This window comes from Ornithorhynchus anatinus, chromosome 5 (genome assembly GCF_004115215.2).
Source record: "Ornithorhynchus anatinus isolate Pmale09 chromosome 5, mOrnAna1.pri.v4, whole genome shotgun sequence".
In the NCBI taxonomy this organism is placed as follows: Eukaryota; Metazoa; Chordata; class Mammalia; order Monotremata; family Ornithorhynchidae; genus Ornithorhynchus; species Ornithorhynchus anatinus.
The window spans coordinates 70,518,479-70,532,300 of record NC_041732.1 but is presented as its reverse complement, the minus strand read 5'-3'; the positions used below and the strand labels follow the sequence as shown (position 1 = coordinate 70,532,300).

Sequence of the window (13,822 nt, the reverse complement as noted above, 5' to 3'; positions counted from 1 at the left end):
TCTGAGGAGATAATTAAGTGCTACCTATATGGAACACAAGGGATCCAAATGTCTGATCCTAGGCTCCCTGAGCAATGGATGAATTCTCATTTAAGCCAAAAGAAACACCTGAGAACCGAGACAAGTTATCTATGAGAGAAGCAGCGTGGCTCAGTGGAAAGAGCCCGGGCTTGGGAGTCAGGGGTCATGGGTTTGAATCCCGGCTCTGCCACTTGTCAGCTGTGTGACTGTGGGCAAGTCACTTCACTTCTCTGTGCCTCAGTGACCTCATCTGTAAAATGGGGATTAACTGTGAGCCTCACGTGGAACAACCTGATTACCCTTTATCTACCCCAGCGCTTAGAACAGTGCTCTGCACATAGTAAGTGCTTAACAAATACCAACATTATTATTATTATATATTAGTTTAATCTGCGAAACAAATCTTGAAGAGGTCTTGGCCAACTGATTATTCCCCAAGGAGGAGTAATGTAACAAAGGAATCCAGCTTTTGGAATCTCCTACTGTCGAAGCAGTGAATTGGACCCCGAACAGCCCCTCTATCCAGGAAAATGTTTGGCCAACTGCCGTCGACTTTGCCAACCTTAGGACATGTCTCACAATAGTCCAAATAGAAGATGATAATAATAATAATAATAATGTTTGTATTTGTTAAGCGCGTACTATGTGCAGAGCAGTGTTCTAAGTACTGGGGGAGATGCAGCGTAGTCAGGTTGTTCCACGTGAGGCTCACAGTTAATCCCCATTTTACAGATGAGGTCACTGAGGCCCAGAGAAGTGAAGTGACTTGCCCACAATCACACAGCTGACAAGTGGCAGAGCTGGGATTCAAACCCATGACCGCTGACTCCCAAGCCCGGACTCTTTCCACTAAGCCACGCTGAGATTGCTTGCCACGTGTGAAATTCATTTCTGATCTTTTATAAATGGGATGCTATTAATTTAAAGGGACTCCACACTACGGGAAGCTTCCGATATTTTTGGCAGAGAATAAGACGGAATCGGGAGCGTAGTGACGACGGAATCGGGAGCGTAGTGACGATTATCGAGCTGTACAGGTGGCTCAGGATGAGGTAAGGACATAGTCTACAGGTTATCAGTTCTCTTTAGACTTATTCCATAGTTCCTTTACGTGGAGCCAGATGGCCTCTGCTGAGCTGATGGGTACCAGAATTCCAGTTTGTGTGAGAAACTCTACCGTCTCATTGTGGGCAGGAGATGTGTCTTTTATATCGTTGTGTTGTACTCTCCCAAGCGCTTAGTACAGTGCTGGGCACACCGTAAGCGGTCAATAAACATTACTGATCGATCTAGCCAACCCATAAATGCTTTCACTCCCCGAGAGCCCCCGAGGCCTACCACCATCCTGGCACATCACCCCCTCAACCGAAAATGAATAAACCTATGGTTTTTCTCCTTGCAGAAACTGCAGCAGAGTTTAAACAATTGAAAAGTGTTAAAAGACTGGCTTGATCAGTTCTTCCTTAACTGAAGTGTTCATTCATTCATTCATTTGTATTTATTGAGCGCTTACTGTGTGCAGAGCACTGTACGAAGCACTTGGGAGAGTACAATATAGCAATAAACAGACACATTCCTTGCCTGCAGTGAGCTTACAGTCTAGAGGGGGAGACAGACATTAATAGAATTAAATAAATTACAGATATGTATGTAAGTCCTGAGAGGCTGTGGGGGGTGGTGAATAAAGGGAGCAAGTCACGGTGATGCAGAAGGGAGTGGGAGAAGAGGAAAAGAGGGCTTAGTCAGGGAAGGCCTCTTGGAGGAGATGTGGGAGTGGCCGGGCCCCCGCCCCCACCCCTCCCGCCGCACTCCTGACCACAGAAGCAGCAGGAGAGGGGGAGGAGAGCCAGAGGGAACGGGGTTGGGCAGTTCAATCAATCTGTGGTACTTATCGAGCATCCACTGTGTTCAGAGCACTGTACTGAGCAGTTCTAAAGTCAATGCCCTTTCATACTTGATTGACCTAGGGCCCAAGTAAATGCACACATACTTTTTCTTGGTAAGGCGGGTGCCAACTGAATGAATAGTTTCAGTTTCAAGTCCTTTATTCATCAATCAGTTGTATTTATTGAATGCTCACTATGTTCCGAGCAATGTACTAAGCACTTGGGGGTAGGTATAGTATAACAGAGTCGGTAGATATGTTCCCTGCCCACAAGGAATTTGCAGTGTAGAGAGGGAGGCAGACATTAAAATACATTTTGGTTACATATATAAGCGCCATGGGGCTGAGGGTGGGGTGAAGCAAGGGTACAAATCCAAGTGAGAGGGTGATGCAGATTGGAGAGGGAGTAGGAGAAATGAGGGCCAATTCAGGGAAGCCCTCTTGAAGTAGATGTGATTTCAAAAAGGATGAGGAGATGGAGGAGACAAAAGATGTAGCGCTATAAAGTGGGCTGCTTATCTTTCGAATAATAACTGCTTTTCAATCTCTTCATCACATCTATCCATCGTTGGACTCCCCGGACGTCCTTTCCACTCCGAGTTCAAATGAATGGTTTCCTCTGCAGTCGATTGCCAGATATTTGCAAGGTCAAGAGTTGAAGTCCCATGAAAGACAGATCCAAGAAACAGACCGTGGGACTGAAGAGAGCATCGAAAATAGCTTTTTCTCTGAGATGAGGCAAAGCAAAAACAGAGAGGTAAGAAAGCGGGTTCCCCCTACTTGAGGAGATAGTAATAATAGCATGTGTTAAGTGTTTACTATGTGCCAGGCACTGTACTAAGCCCTGGGGTGGATACAAGCAAATCGGGCCGGACACAGTCCCTGGCCCATGTGGGGCTCACAGTCTCAATCCCCACTTCAGAGATGAGGTAGCTGAGGCACAAGAAGCAAAGTGACTTGCTCACACAGCAGACAAGTGGCCAAGGTGGGATTAGAACCCATGACCTTCTGACACCCGGGCCTGTGCTCTATCCCCTAGGCCAAATAATAATAATAGTACTTGTAGAGCACTGGGGTAGATTGATGTTATTCACAGTCCCTGTCCCACGTAGGGCTTAGGCTCTTGATCCCCATTTTGCAGATGAGGTAACTGAGCCACAGAGAAGGTACGTGACTTGCCCAAGGTCCCACAGCAGCCATGTGGCGGAGTCAGGATTAGAACCCAGGTCCTTCTGACTCCCAGGCCCGTGCTCATAACGTTTACACCCGTGTAGGGTAGCCGGCATCTTACTAAGAAAACTAAAAACAGTAGAGAAGGGGGGGTCAAACTGAGTACGTGCCCTGTCATCCCAGTTCCTCTTCTGCCACGGCTTCTCTGGGAGACCCTGGCACGCCCGCTCTGGTCTCCAACCTCCCCATCTCAGAAGTCATTTCATCATTATGACTTGAAGTGATCTGGATGAATCTGACATTCCATTGAAGTGATTCTGTATGATTTGTAATTCTCTGAAATTAACAAGTAAATCTTAAAACTGCATCAGAAGTCAGGGGTTAGTATTCTGGGTTGCAAAAGCCAATCTGGATTGTATTTGCATAATAAGATGGGTAAAGTTATTATATTTAAAGTATATATGAAGTATATGTGTTTTAAGGGTCTTAAACCTAATTGATTTGAAGTGAAATCTCAATAAATAAATGATAGAAGATGATAAAGAAGCAAAATGGCTTCTTTCCTTATTTACATATGTATATATTTATTGATCTATTTTATTAATGATGTGTATATATCTATAATTCTATTTATTTATATTGATGCTATTGATACCTGTCTACTTGTTTTGTTGTCTGTCTCCCCACTTCTAGACTGTGAGCTCGTTGTTGGGTAGGAGTTGTCTCTATCTGTTGCCAAATTGTACTTTCCAAGCGCTTAATACAGTGCTCTGCACACAGTAAGAGCTCAATAAATACAGTTGAATAAGTACATGAGAAAGAGAGCTGTAAATTCTCCATTGCTTGCTAGTGAAGCAGCATGGCTTACGGGATAAGAGCACAGGCCTGGGAGTCAGAAGGACCTGGATTCTAATCCCTGCTTCACCACATGCTGCTGTGTGGCTTTGGGCAAGTTGCTTAACTTCCCTGGGCCTCGGTTACCTCATCTGTAAAATGGGAATCAAGCGTGTGAGCCCTGTAGAGAAGCAGCGTGGCTCAGGGGAAAGAGCACGGGCTTTGGAGTCAGGGGTCATGGGTTTGAATCCCGGCTTGGCCACTTGTCAGCTGTGTGACTTTGGGCAAGTCACTTAACTTCTCGGTGCCTCAGTTACCTCATCTGTAAAATGGGGATTAAGACTGTGAGCCCCATGTGGGACAACCTGATTCCCCTGTGTCTACCCCAGCGCTTAGAACAGTGCTCGGCACATAGTAAGCGCTTAACAAATACCAACATTATTATTATTATTATATTTGGGATAGGGACTGTGTCCAATCGGATTTACTTGTATCTACCCCAGAGCTTAGAACAGTCCTTGCCATATAGTACGTGCTTAACAAGTACCATAATTATGGGGTAGATACAAGGTAATCAGGTTGTCTGACGTGAGGCTCATGGTCTTAACCCCCATGTTACAGATGAGGAAACTGAGGCCCAGAGAAGTGAAGTGACTTGCCCCAGGTCACACAGCAGACAAGTGGCTGAGTCAGGCTTAGAATCTATGACCTCTGTCTCCCAAGTCTGTGCTCTTTCCACTAAGCCATGCTGCTTCACAATAATGAAGATGTCTGTGCTGAAAACTAATTTTACCTTCTGGGCAAATTTATGATGTAATTGTGTTCTATTCATGACACTAATAAGGACAACTAATGGCCTTGCCAAGCATCGCCCAGGAAAATTTAATTGATTTTAGGCGTTGCCTAAAGTGCATATATGAAACGCTTTTGAATGCTAGAGATAACATAATTTCTTTCCTCATTTTGTTTTATTTCAAAGCAGGTTGGTTAAACAAGTGCTTTTCATTTTTCTATTGGGAGCAAAGGCAAAAAGACTCTTCATAATCCCCAGGTACCGTCGTACAACCGGCCACGAGAAAATCAAGCTTTTTCCGGATGAATGCCTGGAAGAAGCCAAAAACCTTCTCCTTTGGGCAAGGGAAGTTCTAGTCCAATTTGGTTGCACTGGCTCCCATTAGGGATTGACCGTGTTAGAGGACAGTCAAACGTTTTAAAATACATACTAAGACAATAATAATAATAAAATCTGGCTCCCGGGATTGTCACACACGTTCCGCAGGTAGCGATGTAATTTCTCTCTGAAAAGACTAGATTTAATCTCATTGCAAGAAGGTCTTGAAGCAAGCTATGCAGTAGAATAGTGTCACAAGAGCAAACAAAGCCCATAGAAGGGGAAATAAAAATAAGAAACCAGAAGGCATGGCTAATGTATGTTTTCCTTCCCTGCTAAACTTCTCTGTTGCCCAACTCTAGTACTTTAGTTGTATGGAGGCTACCAAGTATTGGGATTTCTCTAGTCTGGGCATCAATCCACCCCTTGCCCTGGTGCCCTAATGCCTAAGCAACCTTCTCAATTTCTGCTCAGGCTCTAAGCTGTTCAGATACGACAAGCGATGTGGTTTTGAGATCATCCTAGTAAAGAAGAAAGTTTGGAAATATTGGAAAATTATGTTGAGCTCACATCATCACGTGAGTTTACTTGACGTACTTACCCTTCCCCCATGCCCTAGAAAGATACTCTTAGTCAACACGTGTTACACAAAAATCCATCGCTCTTTTATTGTATAGTGTTTTGGCCACATTTTTAGATATCTGCTGCGTCACATGTGTCTGACTTTGGGCCTCTAGCTGGAGGACTTTTATTGCAGTGTAAAATGGAGGTCTGGAATCTATGTGATCAGAGTGGTGGTTTTGCAGCCCCTCAAATGCTCGGGCTAATTTTAGTTGTGGCAATTAGGCGAGCTGCGTATACCTGATCCCACCCACAAACGGAAATATTTAATCATTTTTGCTCTTGAGCAACACCCACTGAGTAGTCAAACACCCTCATTCAGAAGGTGTGGGGAAAGGCAGCCCTCTGTAATTTCCATTCTAGGTGGCTCTATTTCACTGGAGAAGAAGCAATTCAAAGACTGTATATTGGGGAACCTAATTTAGAACAGAGCCAGATTCACGTTTCTTCAAATTATCTGTTCCAACAAAACTCCTTGTGTCTTAGAGTACGGGGCGAGTCTTTTGATTCCTTTTTACCTTTTGACTAATAGTCTTGGGGAAGGATGATATGCTCTAAAGCCCATGTTTTTTTCATTTATAATTTTCTCATTAAACCAAGAGATGGTTTCAAATCCCGGTTCCACCACTTGACTGCTGCGTGACCTTGGGCAAGTCATTCCTCTTCTCTGTGCCTCAGTTACCACATCTGTAAAATGGGAATTGAGACTGTGAGCTCCAAATGGGACAACCTGATTTGCTTGTATCCTCCCCAGCGCTTAGTACAGTGCCCGGCACATAGTAAGCACTTAACAAATACCATGATTATTATTATTATTATTAATAAGATGATGCATCAGTCATCATCAGTCATATTTATTGAGTGCATATTTATTGAGTGCATACTGTAGGCAGAGCACTGTACTACATACTTGGGAGAGTAATGATAATCATAATTATGATGGTAATGAGAGTACAGTATAACACAGTTCATAAATATACATACCTTGCCCAAAGTGAGTTCCATTATAGTCCCAGGAGCAATCAATTAATCAGTCAATCAATGTTATTTAGAGAATGTGTGCAGAGCACTTGGGAAAGTACAATACAATAAAGTTGGCCAACACGTTCCCTGCCCACAAGAAGCTTATGACCAATTGCCTTGTTAGTCTGAAGAGCCAAGTAATTGTGGAGTTTCCCTGGTAACTGTGGGTGAAGTGTCTCGTTTGTGACCTTGGAGTCAGAGGACCTAAGGTCTATTCCCAGCTCCGCCACTTGACTGCTGTGTGACCCTGGGCAAGTCACTGAAGTTTGCTGTGTCTCAATTACCTCATCTGTAAAATGGAGATTAAGACTATGAGCCTCATGTGGGACATGGACCGTGTCCAATCTGATTGGCTTGTCTCTACATCAGTACGCAGTACCGTGCCTGGCACATTGTAGATGCTTAACAAATACCAAAAAATGAAAAATAGAAATACGGTTGCGGTTAATTCAAATGAAATGTCCATGTTATTTCTCTCGGACTGCGGTCCAAATGGGATTTAAAAGGAAGGGTGCCAAGAACCACCCTGCTTTTCAAAATCTACTGGCGGAGCAGCTGCATCTCCATTTCTTCTTCCTTGCCAAGGAGGATTGTTGCAAATAAGTCTTGTTTTTCTGACCAGAACAAAGTGCAGCTGGACTTTAATGAGGTTGTGTCCCTTGTTAGGAATCAGACCCCAGAATCTACTCTGGACCTTACGAAGTAGGTGTTTTTACTCACTCTAAAGTTTCCTTCATCTGTCTGATGTGTTATCGTCCTCCCCTTTCCATACTTCCACCCAGGAATATTTTTACATTTCCTTGTGCGAAAGCTTTTTCTCGGCTAGGGCAGTTTTCTCCACCCATTATTCAGTCTTTCAAATAACAAACACCAGGTGCAGAGGAGTTAGAAGTTAAGCAAATAAGGAGCTCAGAGTGTGCTCATTTTTCTAAATTAGGATAATCTTTCCGATCGCGTCCTCCGGCATCGATAGCCCTCTGTCAAATCAGATTGTATGTTTTAAAAACCTGTAACCTCTTCTCTGTTGTTCAAAATATTTACAGGCAGCCATTCTCTCAGAATGCTGCTGAAGATTTGGACCCAACATTTATACCAAAGAGGGCAGAACCAGCTTCAGAAGAGTTTGGAGTCTGTTCACAAGGTAACACTTGGGGTATGGAGTAGGGCCCCCATTATAGAGTGAAGCAGGCCAAGCAAACTGAGGCCATTCCACCATCATCAATTGCATTTATAGAGCGTTTACTATGAATTCCAATAATTATAGTATTAGAGAAGCAGCGTTGCGCGGTGGATCGAGCACAGGCCTGGGAGTCAGAAGGTCACGGGTTCTAATCCCGGCTCCACCACTTGTTTGCTGTTGTGACCATGGGCAAGTCATTTCACTTCTCTGTACCTCAGTTACCTCATCTGTAAAGTGGGGTTTGAGAGCGTGAGCCCCACATGGGACAGGGACTGTGTCCAACCCAATTGGCTTGTATCTATCCCTGCGCTTGGTACAGTGTCTGGCACATAGTAAGCGCTTAACAAATACCACAATTATTTTTATTACCATTTAAATGCCTTTTTCAGGGGAGAATCCCTAAAGATCTATTTAATCTCACAATCACACATTTATACCTTGGGAGATGGAAACTGGAGTCCATTTCTATCGTGAGATTTTTATTTGGGAATGTGATAGCCCCATAATTAATCAATCAATGATATTTACTGAGTGCTTACTTTGGGCAGAGCAGTGTACTAAGCACTTGGGAGAGTAGAGAAGCAGCGTGGCTCGGTGGAAAGAGCCCGGGCTTGGGAGTCAGAGGTCATGGGTTTGAATCCCGATCTGCCACTTGTCAGCTGGGTGACTGTGAGCAAGTCACTTCATTTCTCTGTGCCTCAGTTCCCTCATCTGGAAAATGGGGATTAAGACTGTGAGCCTCACGTGGGACAACCTGATTACCCTGTATCTACCCCAGCGCTTAGTACAGTGCTCTGCACATAGTAAGCACTTAACAAATACCAACATTATTATGATATAACAGAATTAACCAACACGTTCCCTGTTCATAATGATAATGGCATGAATAGGATCCTGGTGCCACGTCAAATGCTTTTCTATGGAGTTTGTTTTTTCTCTGACTATGGCCCTTAGAAGGGTGACACTTTTGTTGACAGATGCTTTAGTTTAGTATTAAACATGCCACAGATGTAATTTATTAATCCTTAGTCAAATAGACTTGAGTGGTATAATTTTGCTAATAATAATAGTAATAGTAATGATTGTGGTATTTATTAAGCACTTGCATGTACATTGTTCTAAACGCTGGGGTAAATACAAGGTCATCAGATTGGACACAGTCCCTGTCCCCTATGGAGCTCATAGTCTTATTCCCCATTTTACGGATGAGGAAACTGAGGCACAGAGAAGCAAAGTGACTTGCCCAAGCTCGCTCAGTAGACACGTGGAAGAGCCGGGATTAGAACCCACGTCCTCTGGCTTCCAGGCCCGTGCCCTTTCCGCTAGGCCACGCTGCTTCTCAGATAGAAGCAAATAGGAGAAACTCAGATTTGGAAAGCTTCCCGGTACTTTTTTCTAATATCAGAAGCTCAGTCTAGGAAAGGGAAGTTTCCTAAAGGGTCTCAGAGAGAAACTCTTATATCAAGTAACAACTAAAATCAAGGAACCAAATGGGCTATAAAACCAAAGCCATGACCTGCCTTTTCCTTATGAGGGAGAATTCCTTGCTGGCAGGCTCGACACTTACTGAACTATTTTTTTTTTAATGTCACATATTGATTCATCTCTTTGTCATGCAAGCCTTCCTGTGGATCCCCTGGACAAGGCCCAATTCATATTGGCTGACAGCTTCTGACATTTGGATTTTCAGAGGTCGTTGATCCAATGTGAAGTCAGGTAGTGGCTTATAAAGCCACTGCCCCTATATCTCAGTTTCTCTTGCTTACTCTCCTTCATCCCCTGTACAAGTAGCTCATTATGGGCAGGGAAAGTGTCTACAAACTCTGTTATAAAGTTATATTCTACTCTCCCAACTTCTTAGTAATAATAATAATAATGTTGGTATTTGTTAAGCGCTTACTATGTGCAGAGCACTGTTCTAAGCGCTGGGGTAAACAGAGGGGAATCAGGTTGTCCCACGTGGGGCTCACAATCTTAATCCCCATTTTACAGATGAGGGAACTGAGGCACAGAGAAGTTAAGTGACTTGCCCACAGTCACACAGCTGACAAGTGGCAGAGCTGGGATTCGAACTCATGAGCCCTGACTCCAAAGCCCGTGCTCTTTCCACTGCGCCACGCTGCTTCTCAATGTAATAATAATAATGTTGGTATTTGTTAAGCGCTTACTATGTGCAGAGCACTGTTCTAGGCACAGGGGGAGATACAGGGTCAACAGTTTGTCCCACGTGAGGCTCACAGTCTTAATCCCCATTTTCCAGATGAGGGAACTGAGGCACAGAGAAGTGAAGTGACTTGCCCACAGTCACACAGCTGACAAGTGGCGGAGCTGGGATTCGAACCCATGAGCTCTGACTCCCAAGCCCGGGCTCTTTCCACTGAGCCACGCTGCTTCACAGTAAGCAGTCAATAAATATGATTGATTGATTGAATTACTATTAATGAGCGCTACCCCTTGAGGGAGGGTTTTGTTGCCTTAGAGAGGAAAAAAAGGCATTAAAATCTTTGTCCTGAAGGATTATAACGGCTCATAGAGACTCACATTCTCAATTTTGCCAGCTGCTTTTTTAAAATTACAAAAAAAGTGGCTACAGTAAATCAACCAATGGCATTTGCTTAATGCTAGATACTGTCCTAAGCATGTGGAAGAGCAGTAGTCAGGCATATATTCCCTGTCCTTAAGGGGCTTTTAATATAATGGGGGAAACAGACAAAAGTAATTTACAGATAGTGAAGTCCAGAGGAGACATAAAAGCAAGAAGAACTGTATACATACCAGGACGCAACAGAGAAGCTGTGTGACCTAGTGGAAACAGCACTGGCCTGGGATTCAAGGGACCTAAGTTCTAATCCTGGCTCCGCCACTTGCCTGCTGTGTGACCTTGGGCAAGTCACTTAACTTCTCTGGGTTTCAGTTACCTCATCTGTAAAATGGAGATTGAGACTCCAAGCCCCATGTGGGACAGGGACTGCGCCCTTTCCGATTAGCTCGTCTCTAACCCAGTGCTTCGTACAGCGCCTGGCACAGAGTAGGTGCTTAATAAATACCATGAAAAAATATGGTTGAACAAGTGAATGTTCAGAAAATACAAAAGGAATTTTTAAATAAATTATTCGTAGGTTCAAGAGCAGGTAGGGTAGGATTGAAATATTCAAGTGCTAAGGGTGAGGGTTAATCGGAAGCAAGTGAGGGTGTTGGCTTAATGGAGAGGAAGGGGTAGAGCCAGGAGATGTTATGTAGGAAGAATCGGAAGAAGAGATTTAAAAGATGACTGGATGTGAGGGTTGAAAAACAGTAATGAGTCAAAATGATGTCAAGGTTGTGGCCTGGGATTGGCCATTGTTCTGGTTCAGGAATTAGATTTTAACCGTTGGCTAATTTCCTGTCCTCCTCAATCCTGACCTCAATGGTATTTATTGAGTACTTTTATTATTATTACTATTATGGTATTTGCTAAATGTTTACTATGTACTATACTAAGTGCCGGGGTGGATACAAGCAAGTCGGGTTGGACACAGTCCCTGTCCCACGTGAGGCTCACAGTCTCAATCCCCATTTTACAGATGAGATAACTGAGGCACAGGGAAGTAAAGTGGCTTGCCCGAGGTCACACAGCAGACAACCGGTGGAGCCGGGGTTAGAACCCATGACCTTCCGATTCCCAGGCCCGTGCTCTATCCACAAAGCCATGCTGCTTACTGTGTGCAGAACACTGTACTAAGCATTTGGGAGATGACAACACAACAGTTAGCAGACACATTCCCTGCCCACAGATAGCTTTCAATCTAGAGGAGGAGACAGACATCATAAATTTATTTAAAGACACGTAAATAGGGGCCATGGTGTTGAGGGTGGGGTGAATTCACTCATTGAAAGGTATTTATTGCGCCCTTACTGTGTGCAAAGCCCTTTACTAAACACTTGGGAGAGTACAATATAACAGTAAACAGGAACATTCCCAGCCAGCAGTGAATATCAAATGCCCAAAGGTCACAGATCCAAGCATTCAGTATAGCCAACATTAATCTCTTTTTCTCATAGTGACTCACTCACATACTGCTCCATTCAGTGGTCTGCGTATGCAGAAGAAAATGCTGAGCCTACTTTTATTTCACCCACCAAAAGTCAATCCGAAAAGTCTGGGCGCCAGAAATCTGGAGACAAGAAGGAAGCTTGCAAGCAATAGTGAGTTGCTTCATCGGAAAGCTGAATGTACATCCTGCCAGTTCCTTAACTTTGCTTCCATTTTTTTTTTTCCTCCAAGTCACTATAGACTAGACTAGAGAAGTGTAATTTTAAAAATGATTTGGGACAGGCTTGGTTTTTGAAATGATGATGGTTTTGACTGATATAATGTGTTTACCTGTCATATGGTACAAGTCAAGGATGAACCTGGTGCTCTGGATGCCATATAGAGTTGGAAGTGTTAGGATTTAGGGAAAATGTAATGAAAAGAGAGGGAAATAGCTGCTATTATATAGAAAAATATTATTACTGAATTGAATTATGCATTTTGCCTTACCAATAAAATCGAGTCTCTCTGCATTTTCTAGACATGACTAGCATAGTTCCAGAGAAAACTGGTGACCATTTTACTTCTATATGCAAAATGCATTATTTCTTCATATAATTACTTCAGTGCATTCTCTAGGAGGAACTTTTGGAGTTGGATATAGAGATATTTCTATAAAAGATATCTAAAATTTTAAAAAATCATCACGTGAGAGAGTTGTTTTTCAGTTCAAAGACACTTAGGGCATTGAGGTTGCAAGCCAGACACCCATCTTTCCTTCTCCCTAATGTGTCTGCTGATTCTGCTCTATTTTACCCTCCCAAGCTCTTAGTAGAGTGATCTGCACATAGTAAGCTCTCAATAAATAACATTGATTGATTGTTACATCTCTCTTACCTAATTATATATATAGTATATATGTATCTTTCCTACACACACGTATGTATATACATGAATATGTATATATATCTCAATCGATGGTATTTATTGAGCACTTGCTATGTGCAGACCACTGTAATATATGTATCTATATATATATATATATATATATATATATATATATGGCAGAAAGAGTTCTAAAATGCCGGAGTTCTGTTTTTCAGAACATTGCATTAAGAGAAACACATTGTAGTATTCACCACTTCACACTGCATCCAGTTAGATAAGTGTGCTGGAAGAACATTCTATAATTTGACTAACACATTCTATCCCAAATGTGTAGTGAAAACTTGTGTTATGAAAGAATTGAATGTGTTTGTCATATAATATGTAGAGAGAGAAAGAGAGGGTTATGTGCACTGAGAAAAAGTACAAGGAGGAGGATCAGACATGATGCTCTAGACTGTATGCTCACTGTGGGCAGTGAATGTGTCTGTTTATTGTTATATTGTACTCACCCAAACGCTTAGTACAGTGCTCTGCACATATTAAGTGCTCAATAAATATGATTGAATGAATGCTTGGCCCTCAGGGAGTTCACAGGCTAAGGAGTGAGAAAGAATTGGCCATGTATGTTGGTTTCTCTGACACTGTCCTCTCCTGATTCTTCTTCCTCTCTGGCTGCTTGTTATAGTCTCTTTCACCAGTTTCTTCTCTGCCTCCCACCTCCTAATAATAATAATAATGTTGGTATTTGTTAAGCGCTTACTATGTGCAGAGCACTGTTCTAAGCGCTGGGGGTAGATATAATCAGGTTGTCCCCCGTGAGGCTCACAGTTAATCCCCATTTTACAGATGAGGTCACTGAGGCACAGAGAAGTTAAGTGACTGGCCCACAGACACACAGCTGACAAGTGGCAGAGCTGGGATTCAAACCCATGACCTCTGACTCCCAAGCCAGGCCTCTTTCCACTGGGCCAGGCTGCTTCTCTATGTGTGATGCAGGGGGTGTCCCTCAAGGTTCAATTACGGGCTCTCATTCTCAGTATGCACCCGCTCTCTCGGGAAGCTCATCTGCTCCAGGGC

General features: G+C 43.2%; 1 long non-coding RNA gene across 1 annotated transcript; it reads left to right on the top strand.

The window, feature by feature from the left end:
- Positions 1-2,394: 2,394 nt before the first annotated feature.
- LOC120638407 lies at positions 2,395-12,387 on the top strand. The gene is made up of 4 exons (XR_005660055.1): positions 2,395-2,663; positions 4,893-5,599; positions 7,709-7,806; positions 11,887-12,387. It is a non-coding gene; the product is annotated as an uncharacterized LOC120638407 (long non-coding RNA).
- Positions 12,388-13,822: the final 1,435 nt, after the last annotated feature.